The sequence below is a fragment of the Lactuca virosa genome, chromosome 8, assembly GCF_052849685.1.
Source record: "Lactuca virosa cultivar CGN04683 chromosome 8, Lactuca_virosa_CGN04683_v6, whole genome shotgun sequence".
Lineage (NCBI taxonomy): Eukaryota > Viridiplantae > Streptophyta > Magnoliopsida > Asterales > Asteraceae > Lactuca > Lactuca virosa.
Window position 1 is genome coordinate 41,820,459 of NC_136433.1, and position 12,180 is coordinate 41,832,638.

A 12,180-nucleotide genomic window follows, 5' to 3' on the forward strand; every position below is an offset into this window, starting at 1 on the left:
ATATTTTGAGGGCTAGCCGATTTGAACATGTATGTCTTCTTCTCATGGTTATTCCAAGAGTTCATGATGTTGTGTGAACCATTTGAGGTGTCACACTTGGGGCACTAGGCTCTCAAGCTTCATGGAGTCAAGCAACAACAACAAGGTATGTATTCTATCTATTTTATTATCCTAGTATCAATGTTTTGGTATGCTAGTTAGGATAATACCTTGGATAATCATATTTGCATGTATAATAGAGAAAACATAGATCCAAGGTATTTAGGGTTGCATGTACACTTAGGAGTGTTAGAATGCTCAAAACCCAACAGTGGTATCAGAGACTAGGCTTGTTTTCAATTATACTTGATGCAAATTGCTGAAAAATGCTGAAAAAGTCGAATTTCGGGCATTCTGGGCACTGGACTCGCCGAGTCCACTGATGAACTCGCCGAGTCCATGAATAAAATCATCCTACTCGGCGAGTAGGTTGATACACTCGACGTCTAGGAGCCCCAGACAGCATATTTTCGAGGTTTTTGGCTAGAAATGGACTAGGAACATTACCCTAAGCTGTTTTTGGACTTATAAACTTGTTTTTTAATGTGGTAATGTTCATGCTAATCCAATTTCAAAGATAATTGTCAATAGATTCATGTTTTGTATTAGTTTAGTGATTAGGCTAATTACATGAAAAAGTTTGATTTGAATTATCTTGTTCTTATGAGTTGCTTAGATTAATAGAAAAGTTAATTGATTATGTGTTTTCAATCCATTTTAATCTAAGAGTTGATTCTAAAATGTCTTTTTGTAACTTGTCCTCAAGTTATATGAAAAGTCACATTTAAGTTTCATAAAACTCATAAAAGTTGGCAATGGTTACAAAAAAAATGAAGAGTCTTGTCCTCAAGTTATGGAGGTTCAAGAGTCACTTCATTAAGTAATAAAATGTGTAACCTTAGTTAATTCCATAAATTACAAAATAAAGAAAAGTTACATTCTTTTATTAGTGTAAAGTCTTCCATAACTTGTCCTCAAGTTATGGAACTTGAAGAGTTTTTTAATTAAAACTAATTTAAACACATAAGTTATGGAATTAATTAGTTTTGAATAGTTTCAAAACTTGCCCTCAAGTTTTGGAATTTGAAAAGTTTCACTTATGAATACTTTAATTCCAAGTTAGCCCTTAGAATTTTAAAAGTTAAAATTCAAACCCTTATACTATTATTATAATTTTAATTATATAGATATGTATAAGATAAAGTCAATCTTACCGTTAGTAGGCCTCATTCACGAAGCCGGTCTATAAGGGGGGTATAAGGTTACTGCCTATAAAATGGCAGTTTAATGGGTGTCCACTCTCACCCACCGCTTCCTTGACTGGTGGAGGGTCGTTAGCCGAACGGGTAGGAAAGGACTATAATTCTCCCTTCATTAAAAGTATTAATGATAAATACTAAGTAACTAAACACTTATACATTCCCAATCTTAGTTACTTAGGAAAATGTGAATTTGGTGCTAGCCCATAAAATTACACTTTGTACCTTACCAAGTCGTTAGTGGAGCGTGTGTGGTTAACCGGCACACTAACATGGACTAGTAAGAGTGGCAAAGGGTAACTTAACTTTATTATAGATCGGTGGAGCGTGTGTGGTTAACCGGCACATCGATTAGGTAATATTGTTGAGGGTACCAAGTCAATTTGTATGGTTATTCACACCTTGTTTGTGATCGTCGGCATCCCAGTCACAAACTTGAGAGGGCACAATCGAGATTCAAACATGCCATTGAAAGTTCAATGTATCTCAAAAGATCTAGGAGTTTCAAATCCAATTAAAACTTAATTATATTTCGTTTTTCATGGTGGAAATTGGTAAATCATCATTTACCTACCTTCAACTATTTTATAACTTGGATTACGGCATCCCTCTTCCAGTTATAAATAGGTTGTTGGGTCCTAGCCTTAATATTTCATATTGGGTGTTATATTAAGGACTTTAAATCAGCTCTCTTGAATATCTCCCAAAAGATGATCTTCCCAAATCTCTTGAAACAAGCTTTCCTAAAATGAAGATGATGTCCCATGGAAATCATACTTCTTTCACCTCCTCCAATTATTCTCCCTAACCCACAAGTTCCTAAAAAGTTTAAGGTCACTCAAGCAAAGGTCTATATGTGATCACATCTTGGAGATGTAGTCAGATATTGACAAGCCGGGAGAGTTGGGTGTCAAAGTCTTGAGAAAGTTGGTGACTCAACTATTTTCTAAGTCACATAGTGAGTTCCTTTGGGACTCCTATGAAACAGACTATGACAAGACCCTTAATGATCTTATCTATTTGCTAAGATCAACTTCCTAAAACTTTATGGACATTGACAATGATGACATTGGATATCCAGTAAAGCTCTCTCTTCCCAATGGAAAGGGATCGGCCATAGTCAACTCGGTTGACCAAATGGTAAAGAGAACGGCTAAGTCTGAGATAGTCCCATTATCAAGGGTCTATTGCCAAAGAAAGGGGCATTGGTTGCGAAGCTGCCAAATTTACCTAAGGATATTAAAGTCAATAAGTTTGACTCTACTTCGGGTAAAGTCCACTATTTAACTCTGCTAAGTTTCTATTCTGAGATTCTTGATACATGATGTGACTGGGTCACATGTTGATGTTTTAAGAATCAAAGAAAAGGTGAAGAAACTTAAAGAAAGAATATGCTGAATCTGATGGCATAGATGGATTTCTATCGCATAGTTTGAAGATCGGATTCTTGAGCTACTTCTTAAGAGTTATGATATATTGCTTAGGAATAAATAACAACAAAGTTTTCATGTGCTTTTGCATTGTAAGGATAGTTTTTCCGCAAAGTTTTAAAATAAAAAGAAAAAAAAATTGATTTTATTTATTTTAAAATATCCTTACAATGGCATTTGTGAAAATTTTTGTTGCTTATAAGATTCCATTAAGAGCAAGAGTGGAAATATGAATTTGATTCTTTCATTTGTGGTAGTGTCTAAATTTACCAAATAAGGAAAGATTCTCATCACCTAAGTTTCAGTTGGATAGAAACTTGGAATCATGCAAGTTGTATAGCATGATGAATAAGAACTTTCAAGCATTGGAAAAATTAAGACTAACTACTTGTTCACATGGATGTGTGAGTCAAGTAAAGGATCGAGTACACATTCTTGTGCACTGATCAAGCCCACTACAAATAATCGTTAAGACTATTTGTCATTATTTACTAAAATTCAGTAAATATGGTTATACTTACAAGCTTAAGTGTAATTCTGAGACATTGGAAAAAGTTTCAATGTATGGCAGAGCGAATAAGAAGAATCAACTTAGGCAGAAAGATAAAAGTTTCTCAAATCTGAAAAGATGGGAGAGTACTTTAGTATCATGTTATATAATCATCTTAATGATTAAGAGACCTTATCACAATTCATCCTCTAAGTGCATTCTGGTAGCTAAGAAGAGGAGCTATGAATTGTTGAAGTGGTTAAATCAAGAAGATGATTTATACTTCGTTCCAAAAAACAATTCTTAGAGTTATACTCTAAGATTGTAACTTGAGTGACATGTCTTAAAGAAGGTTTAAAACACTTGTCAAATGTAAGAGTAAAAGTTTTCTACTCTTGTACATTTGAAATTGGTAAGTTGTGATGTTTTGGATAAAACAAAGACTAACTAAGGCCAATTGTGTGAAGTGTTTGTCTTGATTAAAATCCACACTATCTCTTGAATATCTGACAAGAAAGTCTTATATGTCAAGAGGACAGTGGGAGTCTTAAAGGTCTTGAAAGTCTCAAGAACTAATCAAGAATAAAACCTAAAGTTCTTCACTAGCACACGACTTGAGGTTTATAACCTATCGTGTCGACATGTCTGTGCCTATTCAAGTTGGCTTTGCATAGGAGTTCTGAGAGTTCTCAATTGGTTGCACAGCTACTTGGAAGCAATGGCAGGCCCTTGAGCTGCCAAATGGCAAGAATTTAAGATTGCACAAGTTTAATCCATATAAGTGTGGATTTATCAGTAACCTTGTCTTGTGATTATGGTTTTGACAAAATTCATATGGATAGGAACTCATACACCATAAAATCTAAGTGTCATAAGGTTTCTCTCCGATTCATGAAAATGATGGTGAGGAAACACTTTCACTAAGTAGATTTTAGCTAGATAGAAATTGTGATATTTGCATTCTCAAAGTCGTTAGTGGAGCGTGTGTGGTTAACCAGCACACTAACATGGACTTGTGAGAAGTGGTAAAGGTCTAAACAATCGAGACTATGATTACGGCATCCCTTTTCATGGTTCTTAAAATTGTTTAGACACACCTGTGAGCTATCTAAGATAAGGTGTATGATATTGATAAAGTTTTATCAAAGCAATCTAGTATCAGAAATCTGAACTTTGGTAAGAAAGTCAATAAAGTATTGATTTCTAGAAGTCCAGCTGATTTCTGATTACATGTCAAAGCTAGTGGGAGCATAAGTGTTATGCTAATAATCATCATGTTAGTGGGAGCATGATAATTATGATAAAGGTTGCAAGTTAGCAATGTTAATTATAGAAAACAAAAGTTTCAATTCGTGAGGCTGCAGGGGTTGAAAAAGTTGTTTTGCTATAATTAAGGGAGAGAAAATTATACTTCATTTCAATTCTAAAAGCTTAGATTGAGATTTTAATCGTATTTAGTCAAGGATATATATATGAATTTCATGTTGGAATGGCTCAACATAAGGAAATTCTATATATGGGTCCATTATTTGCGTTCTAAAATTCGATTATGATTACGACATCCCTTTTCATAATCTGAATTATGAGAACTTGGCAAATAGAAATGGAAATGTTATAGCAAAAGATTGGTTTAGTCTTTATGTGAGACATCATGACTCGTGTCCCATATGCTTCGGATATAGGATCGATTTCATGTGCTATATTCATCCTTTCTAAAATATTCCAAATGCCTGGGGCATTAAGAAGGGAAAAGGTCTAGAACTGGATATGACTAAAAGGATTAAGCAATTGTCGAGGACAATCTAAGGTTTACCAAAGATTGGTTGGTCAAGGACAGTTGGAAGTATAGTGTTAATTCTGGAAGGACCATATTGACATAATCTGTAAGGAGGCAACTCTTGTTCAGAAGTGATAGTCAAATGGAATATGGAAATGTTTCAAAGTTGGAAATTATTCAATCTGTGTAAGATTAGGAAACTTAATGCAAGAAGGATGTTTCCAAGGAGTTGATCTCCTTGGAATGCTCTGTAATGTTTGTTGTCAAGTCCTTGTGACTCTGTGCATAATCATTACAGGAGGATCAATGCATTTAAGTTTAGAATCTAACAGATTTCAGTAAATGGCATGAATTTGGAATTCTTACATTTGCAGTAAGGATTTGGGACTGTGAAAGAGGATCATTGGAGTTATGTTCAATTGATCTAATTCACAAAGTGAAGATCATAGACAAACATAGTATGCATACTTGGTGTATGGCATGACTAGTGTTTAGAAAACATAGTGTACATGCTTGGAGCATGGGACAACTATTGTTTTAAATTCAAGAATAAAGTTGATAGCTGAAACAGTATACAATGAATAATGTGTAATCATATGGTGATAAATAAAAGGTGTTTTATTTATGTTCATAAGTTTTGATACCATATTAGATTATATTATTATTGTGTTTCATTTTGCATGTTTTGACTTCCAGAATAACTATGTCGTTCTTCCTGATTGACTAAGTTATTTAAACTATCCACAGTCGGTCATATGTTGGAAGTAGATATGAATCAAGACTGTCATGGGTTGGCTTGTAGAGGTCTAAGATGTTGGACAAGGGGCTACAACACTCATGAGTGCTCATAAGTTCTGAGTATTGGATTCAACCCGCGCTCATTGGAATCACTTCATGGATTTTATCACGAGTGATCATGAGACGATAATATCTTATATTCTTCAAACCTAGAGATATGAGTTGTTACTATGAGTTGGTTGTACATTGATTGCACGAAAACGCATTCGGTAACTCGGTGCTATAAAACGTGCCTTTGTGTATGATTCAACAAGTAGTAGAACAAGCCATATGAGTCGAAGTTTATCCATTCCTTTTACCTTCGGGATAAAAGCGATATCTGTGGGCCCCTCGATGATTTGATGATGACAAATGGAAGTGTTCGGCCGAGCCAGGACTGATTTGATTTGTTCAATTAGTCAGTCGTCATAAATCGGAAATCGGGAAACAACAAATGGACAGAGAGAATGATTATAATCCATGTCTCAGTCCATATGATATCTAGAATGGAGGAATATATGATCCCTTATCTAATGGACAAGTCATTGACAAAGGTCAGAGTTCGACAGCGGCTTTTGAGAGCTACGATTGCCAGTTGGTTCCTGAAGTCATACGCAATAATAGTTTTAGACTTATCCAAGTGGGAGACTGTTGGATTAGTGTCTAAGTCCATAACTATAATTGGTATGTACTTGACCCGACTCGGCATGGTCCATTTGGGTTGCATGGCATCGGAACATTTGGATAGACCGTTTATGAGGAAAAGACATTTTGTGACATATTAATATATTATAAGTTCTAATATATTAATATGAAATCATGTTATTTAATTAGTATTGATCAAGAATTAATTTGGACTTAATTTAGTGATCAAAAAGAGACTAATTAAATATATGGGGATTGATTGTGTAAATCATTCATTCTTATATATGTGGGCTTATGATCCAAGATTCCTTTATGTTGGGTTTAACCCATGTGGTGATCCATGGATACTCCATGGAGGTTAAAACCCATGGAGCATAAGGAATGGGTAAAGTCATGAGTTACATGCTGTAACCCTAATAGCCACACTATATAAGAACCCCTTTAGTTCAAGAAATTGGCACTAGTGATACATATTTTGAGGGCTAGCCGATTTGAACATGTATGTCTTCTTCTCATGGTTATTCCAAGAGTTCATGATGTTGTGTGAACCATTTGAGGTGTCACACTTGGGGCACTAGGCTCTCAAGCTTCATGGAGTCAAGCAACAACAACAAGGTATGTATTCTATCTATTTTATTATCCTAGTATCAATGTTTTGGTATGCTAGTTAGGATAATACCTTGGATAATCATATTTGCATGTATAATAGAGAAAACATAGATCCAAGGTATTTAGGGTTGCATGTACACTTAGGAGTGTTAGAATGCTCAAAACCCAACACAAGAGCCCATATTTAATTAGTCATACTTTTGATCTCTAAATTAATTCTAAATTAATTATAGATCAACACTAATTAAATAATATGATTTTATATTAATATATTAGAACTTATAATATATTAATAAATCATAACTTATACTATTCTCAAAAGATTATCCGTAAATTGTTCGGGTGAAGTGCAACCCAAATGGACCATGCCGGGTCGGGTCAAGTACATACCAAATATAGTTATGGACTTAGACACTATCTCCAACAGTCTCCCACTTGGATAAGTCTAATAACTATAGTTGCAAGTATGACTTCAGGAACCGATCAGCAATCGTAGCTCTTAAAACTCTGTTGAACTATGAAGCGCCATTTTAGATAAGTGATCATATAATCCTCTGTTCTAGATATCAGCCGGACAAATACATGGAACATGGTCTTGCTTATTGTCCAACATTTGTTTCCCGATTTCTGATTTGTTTGACACAGAACTTAACTGAACACATCAATTTAGTTATGACCGGGCCCGATACATAGGTCAAAACAAAATCATCGAGGGGCCCAGATATCGCTTCTAATCCTAGAAGGAACAGATAAACTTCGACTCATATGTTTGCTCTACTACTTGTTGAATTACACACAAAGGCACGGTTTATATCATCGAGTTACCAATGCGTTTTCGTGCAATCAATGCATAACCAACTCATAGGCAACAAATCATATCTCTAGGTTTGAAGACTTATATGATATTACCGTCTCACGATCACTCGAGATAAATTCCATGAAGTGATACAAGTGAGCGTGGGTTGAATCCAATACTCAGAACTTATGAGCACTCATGAGTGATGTAGCCCCGCTTTGTCTAACATCTTAGACCTCTACAAGCCAACCCATGACAGTCTTGATTCATATCTACTTCCAACATATGACCGACTGTGGAGAGTTTGAATAATATGATATAAACCATAACATAATTATTCTGGAAGTCAAAACATGCAAAAAGAAATAATAGTAAACGATTGACAAGAGATAGCAACACTTTACTCATAAATAACAGCTTTTATTTATCATCAAATGTCAATTACATTTTACAAATTTCAAGATTATCTAACTACTAAAACTAATATCATCCTTCAGCCCTATGCTCCGAGCATGCTGGAGATGCTTAGCCCGAGTCAGTCCCTTCGTGAGGGGATCTGTTGGGTTCTCATCCGATGATACCCTCTTTGCCACGAGGATTCCTTCTCCTATTCGATGTCTGATGAAGTGATATTTTCTGTCAATGTGTCTGGATCTCCCATGATCTCTTGGTTCCTTGGCTAAGGCAACCGCACTATTGCTGTCACAGAAAATCTCAATTGGCTCCTTTATAGCTGGTACAACTCCAAGGTCTCCGATGAAGTTCTTTAGCCATATAGCCTCCTTTGCGGCCTCGCTTGTTGCTATATACTCTGATTCACAAGTGGAATCAGCCACTGTCTCTTGCTTGGAACTTTTCCAAGTAATTGCCCCTCCATTTAGAGTAAAGACCCAGCCCGACTGAGAGCGGAAATTATCCCTGTCTGTCTGAAAGCTAGCATCACTGTACCCTACAACTCTCAAGTCCTCACTGCCACCGAGGGTAAGGACCCAGTCCTTAGTCCTCCGTAGGTACTTGAGGATATTCTTTACCGCAGTCCAGTGTGCCTTGCCAGGGTTCCCCTGATACCTGCTAACCATGCTCAGAGCAAAGGCTACATCAGGTCGAGTACATGTCATAGCATACATGATCGATCCTACAGCTGAAGCATAAGGTATTCGACTCATTTCTGCTATCTCAGCCTCAGTACTAGGGCTTTGTGTCTTACTCAATCTGGCGTTACTCTGGATGGGTAACTCTCCTTTCTTGGAGTTATGCATGTTGAACCTTTTCAACACTTTGTCCACATAGGTGCTTTGACTAAGTCCAATTAGTCTTTTACTCCTGTTTCTCGAAATCCTTATCCCTAGGATATAGGCAGCTTCTCCAAGGTCCTTCATAGCGAAACACTTCCCAAGCCAGGACTTTACTTCCTGCAGGGTTGGGATGTCATTTCCTATGAGTAGTATGTCATCCACATACAGTACCAAAAAGCTGACTATACTCCCACTAGCCTTGATATAGACACAAGATTCATCTTCACTCCTTGAAAAGCCAAATTCTTTGACTTTCTCATCAAAGCAAAGATTCCATCTGCGAGGTGCCTGTTTTAATCCATAAATGGATTTCTCGAGCTTACACACTCTACTAGGGTACTCTGTACTGACAAAACCCTCTGGCTGAACCATGTAAACATCTTCAGCCAACTTTCCATTAAGGAAAGCGGTTTTGACATCCATTTGCCATATTTCATAATCATGAAATGCAACAATGGCTAACAGAACCCTAATAGACTTAATCTTGGCCACTGGTGAAAAGGTCTCATCATAATCAACTCCCGGAGTTTGAGAATAACCCTTTGCAACCAGTCGTGCCTTATAAGTGTGTACATTACCATCCATGTCGGTCTTCTTCTTGAAGATCCATTTGCACCCAACTATCTTATGATCAGGTACATTGTCAACCAAGTTCCAAACTTGATTGTCATACATGGACTGTATCTCGCTATCCATAGCCTCTTTCCATTTAGCAGTCTCAGGGCCTGCCATGGCTTCCGTGTAGCTGTTAGGCTCATCCAGATTTACCAGTGTGTTATCACTGATAAGTGTCTCACCTTCTGCAGTAATATGAAAACCATAATAATGCTCAGGTGCATTCCTAACTCTGGTGGAACGCCTCAGAGGTATAGATTCTTCAGTCGGCTCAACAGGAGTTTCCTCCTCAGGTTGAGGGCTAGGGTTTGAAGTTCCTTCACCACTTGACTCTTGAATTTCCTCAAGGTCAATTTTCCTCCCACTGTCTCCTTGGCTCATGAATTCTCTCTCTCGAAAGAATCCTCTTCTTGCTACAAAGACCACATTATCACTAGGTCTGTAGAAAAATGTAGCCAAAGGATTTCTGTGGATAGCCGATGAAAATACACCTTTCGCTTCGGGGTTCGAGCTTATCGTGAGTCTCGTGTCTCACGAAAGCCTCGCAACCCCAAATCTTGATGTGGTCTAGATTGGGAACTTTTCCAGTCCACATCTCGTGAGGTGTTTTGGCAACCTTCTTTGTAGGGACTAGATTAAGGATATGGGCGGCAGTCTCTAAGGCATACCCCCAAAATGAGATTGGTAGCGAAGCTCGAGTCATCATGGAACGAACCATGTCCAACAAGGTCCGATTGCGCCTCTCAGCTACACCATTCAACTGTGGTGTCCTAGGAGGTGTCAATTGTGAGACAATCCCACATTCCTTAAGATAGTCAAGGAACTCAGTACTAAGATACTCACCACCACGATCGGATCGAAGCATCTTAATGTTCCTGGCCAACTGATTCTCCACTTCTTGCTTAAACTCTTTGAATTTCTCAAAGGTTTCTGACTTATGCTTGATTAGGTAGACATATCCATATCTACTAAAATCATCAGTAAAAGTCACATAGAACCGATTAGCATCTCTTGTGGCGGTTCTGAAGGGTCCACACACATCCGTGTGTATGAGGTCCAACAAACCTTCACCCCTAGCACAAGTGCCAGTAAAAGGTGACTTTGTCATTTTACCAAGCAAACAAGATTCACAACTATCATCTGACTTTAGGTCAAATGACTCCAAGACTCCATCCTTTTGGAGTTGGCCTATGCGTTTCTTGCTTACATGTCCAAGACGACAATGCCATAAAGATGCTTTATCTAAGCTAGTGGAAGAGTTAATACACAATACATTATTTCCTAGATTATATACAACAGATACAGTTTTATACACGCCATCACAAGGTAATGCTTTAAAATAAAGAACATTATTAAAGAAAGCATCAATACTACCATTATTATTATCAAAATAAAAGGTAAAACCTTGTTTATACAATGCATGAAAGGAAATAACATTTCTTTCCATTTCTGGCGAATAATAACATTTATTCAAATCTAATGTAAACCCACTATTTAGCACTAAGGAATAAACTCCTATCTTGGTGACAGGTGAAGCTTTCCTGTTTCCCATGATCAAGTTTATCTTTCCCTGCTCCACATTCTCACTTCTTTTTAGTCCCTGCAAATCACAACATATGTGAATACCACAACCTGTATCAAGGACCCAAGACTTAGAATGAGGTGAGTTATTAGACAATATAGTGTATATACCTGCATGGTTGGGTTTTACTTTCCCATCCTTCAAATCTTGCTGGTACTTTGGGCAGTTTCGCTTCCAGTGCGACTTTTCATGGCAATAGAAGCATTCAGCCTCATTAGGGTTAGCAGAAGGAGTGACAAAACCTTTCTTGGTTTTGCTTGAAGAGGAGCCTTCAAGGGTCTTACCCTTGGTACCCTTAGAAGGGTTCTTTCTCTTCTTCCTTTTGCCATGCCCGATTGCCAAGACATTGGCCGCAGTTGGAGTAGGAGTAGGAGTAGTAACAACCGACTTACCCTTTAGACCACTTTTGGCGGTCTTCAAGAGTCCTTGAAGTTTGCTGAGGGTGACTTCTTCCTTTTTCATGTGATATGTCATGCGAAATTGATCATAACACGATAGCAAGGAGTGCAAAATGATGTCTATTGCTAACTCCTCAGGGAAGTTCACATTCAGCTTCAGTAAACGGTCCACATACCTTTGCATTTTCTGCATGTGGCCCGTGATGGGTTCACCATCCTTCATTCAGGTTGTTATCATGGAGGAGATTATTTCATATCGCTCTTGACGAGCACTTTGATGGTAGCGGTCCATCAAGTCCTGGTGCATCTCAAAAGGATAATAGTCCTCATAGGACTTTTGGAGCTCGGCTGTCATGGTGGCCATCATGATGCATGCCACTTTTGTAGCATCTCTTTCATGTACCTCATATTCAGCAAGCTCTTCAGGAGTAGCAGTTGGCTCGGGTACCTTCAGCTCCTTGTCGAGAA